The following is a 4,318-nucleotide window of genomic DNA, read 5'->3' on the forward strand; positions in this document are numbered from 1 at the left end:
TAGTTTTTTGATAGATTATCGGTGCTTTTGTGGTGTTTCCGACTATTTTGTGTTGTTTTTGGGAGCTCGATGAGCATTGTTTTTGTCCTCCGTTTGGGAGCTGTTGTGTAAATTTTATATAGATCTGGAAATTTCATTTTGTAGGCTGTTATTCTGCTGAAATTTCTATAAAAATTTCCACTTTCAGATTTATTAATAATATGTGAAGCTGTGAAGTTTTTGGCACTATTTTCGGCATACCCGATTTGGGGTTTATTGAGAAATTGGTGGATCTTTGAAATATTGGTTGTTTGATCTTAAAGATCTGATTAGAGGCTTGAAATATCATATAAAATTAGAGAAAGGGACATTTCAATCTTTAATAGCTTGTTTAATTTTTTTAAATGCAATACTAGGTTCAGCATCCCATTTTATCTCAGATCCTTTCTTTAGCATTCTTGATATAGGCCTACTAATTTTTGCAAAATTTGTCACAAATCTCCTAAGAAATTTGATCTATCAAAAGAATGATTGGATGCCTTTAACACTCTTAGGTTTCTAAATCTTATCTATTGCTTCTACCCTTTTAGGGTCAATCCTTACTCCATGCTTGCCAACTAGATGTCCTAACAATTTTCATTTAGTGAAACCAAAGTTATATTTCCTTGGATTTAAAGATATTCCATATTTAAGGGCTCTGATAAATACCTTTTCTAGGTGCATGCAATGATCATTTTCATCCTTGGAATAAGCAGTAAGGTTATCTTGATACAAAACCAAAAACTTGTCAATAATATCAGCAAAAGCCATATCCATAGCCCTTTGAAAAGTAGCTCTAGCATTGGTAAGCCCAAATGGCATCCTGACATAAACATAAGTACCCCATGACGTAGTGAAAGTAGTCTTAAACTATTTTGATTGTTTGACAACTACTTGATTATATCCTGAAAACCCATCCATCATGGACATCAATTCTAAACCAGTGACCCTTTGCAACATAGCTTCCATATTTGGAAATCCATAATTATCTTTTAAGGAAGATATATTGAGATTCTTGAAGTCAACACATAACCTTATGTCTCCATTTTTTTTCCTGACATGAACTAAATTGGATACCCAAGAAGAATGTCTAATAGGTTTTATGATCCTAGCATCTCTTAACTTAATCAATTCTTCTTGCATTTTGGGAGCCAAGGTTGGATTTATTGGCCTTTATTTTTGTCTAAAAGGCTTAGCATCTGGTTTCAAAGGGACTTCATGTTGAAAAATATCTTCCCTATAGGCCTTAAGATCATCATATGACCATGCAAATACATGTCTATATTTCCTTAGTAAGTTTTGTTAGAATTCTTTAGAATAACTGAGAAGGGGGGGGGAGGGGTGAATCAGTTATTCAAGGTCCAAATGCCCTATTAATACCTTTTTACTACTTTTAATGAATCCATATCCTTTTCATCTGATCAAAATTAAATCAATTATATAAGCAAGTTACAGTAAATCAACATGCAAAGATAAAACACTCAAGATCAACACATGACACAATGATTTACGTGAAAACCAAATTTGGGAAAAACCACCAGTAACATGCTACTTGATTCTCACTCTTCTGAAGTGATGCCCTGTTAAAAGCCTACCTTGTTAAAGGCTTACAACACACTGTTAAATGTGACCTTGTTAGAGGATTTCACCAAACTATTAGGAATGGGCCTGGTTAAAGGTCTTTAGAACATTCACTTGGAATGTCACCCTGTTAAAGGATTTTTCTAATGGTTGTTAAACCAACCTAAGTCCATAGGATTTAGACTTACAGTTACAATTGCTAGAAAGTAACAATAATTGTCTTTCGATCTGATATAACTTACAACATACTTTGCAGATTTTAGATCACACTTTCAATTCAATCCTTATGCTTGGCTTTAATATCTTTAGCTCTGATTGCTTGTCTTCCTCTCAAGCTTCATCTTCTTGAGTCTTCTCACTCATTCTTCCAATGCAATCATCTTTGTGGTCGTCTATACAAATAGAATTTCTGTTCTATCTTCTCCTAGTCACTTTCTTCAGCATTTCATGCTTTTATGCTTGACCACTGTCTTCTTTTCTTCTATCCCCTCTCGCTCTCTCTTTTTATTTTATTAACTTATGTCTTCTTATATAGAAGTCTGATTTGCCTTTACCACTCAATTTTCCCTCTTCAATTTTAGGGTTTCAAAATTAATTAGGTAGGATACAATGTATCTACCCCATATCTTGTTTTCTTCTTGAAACTTTGCCAATTGTATCTTAAAAATGTTCTACATGGTGTTCTGTGCCACCAACTCATCATTCTTATCTTTCTTCTAATTCACAGATTTCTAGATAACAACCTTGTCGGCTTAGATCTGGCGAATCTTTGATTTCCTAAATAATGCAGCAACTCGGCATTATTGAGTTACTAGTGCTCAACACCTCTGTGTTACTCGGCACCTATACTAGCTTGGCACTTGAACTTACTCGGCACTTGAACTTACTCGGCACCACTCGGCATCTAAATTTTACTCGGCATTAACTAAAACTTGCTCGGCTCTTACTAGCTTGCCCGGCTCCTTCTCTCTAATGAACTTAGTTTGAGCTTTACAAAAGACTTAGTTAAAACCTTAAATCTTTGATATGTTTCAGTGTGCCCATTCTTTGTAGTATGTCATCAAATATGTTCTTTCATCAATGGCTTAGTTGATCCTTGTACTTCATTCCAACATCATAACTTCAACCTTTCTCTAGGTATTTTAGTTACATCTTATTAATTGCCTCCACCTTGACAATCAACTAATTGATAGTATTTGGATCACTAAAGCAATTGTCATCCCTGCAAGTAGCAAGTTTAACATCAATGACAAAACAATGATTGAGGACATTCTTTACTAGTTCCATCTTTTATTCCAACAATCTCCCTCAACTTTTCTTATAATTATTTCAATCATTTCCAACAATCTCTCTCTTTGGCATTGATGGAAAACCAAACTGATCAAGTAATCAATTCAGTTAGCACCAAGATTGTATATGTTGTCTTGCTGTATTTCACTACTGATCTCATATATCTCCCTCTTTCATATATATATCTCCCTCTTTCTTTGCATTGATCAATTTTCCTGCATATTTCTCCCTCTTTGACATAAATGCCAAAGATGTAGCATTTTTATCATGCAAAATATAAGCTTTGGCTTCTTCTTGTTTTTCTCCCTCTGTCACCATGCTTGTGACTAATTTGGAGTTTCTGTACCTGCTGTCATCCTTTGCATCAACCTATTAATATTTCAATGATTTATTCCTGTTGATGCAAGGCAACTTCCTTATTACCTTAAACTGCTTGGGTTAGGGGTATGACCCCTAATTTGCCTCTAAGATATTCATAGGCATCCTTGGGCAATGGTTTGGTGAAGATATCTACAGATTGTTCCTTTGTGTGAATGTATTCCAACTTCACTTGTTTTTCTTCTACCAATTCTTTGACATAATGATACTTGATTGCGATATGCTTGGTTTTTACATGCATCACTGGATTTTTGAATATGTTTATAGCACTTGTATTATCGCAATACAATATCACCAGTTTTGTTACTTCTTCTTTCATTCCATTCAATAGATGTGTGAGCCATACAATGTTTGTACAATTGACTGCAGCTGCCACATATTCTGATTCTACAGTGGATTGAGATATACATGTTTGTTTCTTGCTAGTCCAGGTAACCAGCCTTTTGCCTAGAAATAATGCACCTCCACTTGTGCTTTTTCTGTCATCAATGTTTCCTCCCCAGTCTGCATCTATATATACATTGAGTTCAAATTTTCCATTCTTTTTGTAGTATAGACTAAAATCATTAGTCCCTTTGAGATATCTCATTATTCTCTTTACTGCTATGAGATGATTTTCTTTAGGATTAGCAGAAAACCTAGCCACTATTCCAACTGCTAATGATATGTCTGGTCTACTATGCACAACATATTGTAGTTTTCCAACATGGATCTGTACATTGTTTGATTGACTTTAGTTGACTCATCATTTTTGGATAGCTTATTTCCTGTGGCCATTGGTGTGTTGACTAGTTTCGATTCCTCCAATCCAAATGTTTTAAGAATTTCTTTGATGTATTTTGATTTTGTAATAAATATTCCATGTTTGAGTTGATGTACTTGCAATCCAACAAAAATTTTGATTTCTCCAAACATGGACATTTCAAATTCATGTTTCATTTTGTCAGCAAAACTTTTGCAAAGTACTTCCTTACCACTCAATACTATGTCATCCACAAAAATTTTAGATACAATAATGTCTTTACCTTCTTCAGCTTTGATGTACATGTTG

This window comes from Cupressus sempervirens, chromosome 7 (genome assembly GCF_028749045.1).
Source record: "Cupressus sempervirens isolate cs-2001-9-10 chromosome 7, ASM2874904v1, whole genome shotgun sequence".
NCBI classification, from domain to species: domain Eukaryota; kingdom Viridiplantae; phylum Streptophyta; class Pinopsida; order Cupressales; family Cupressaceae; genus Cupressus; species Cupressus sempervirens.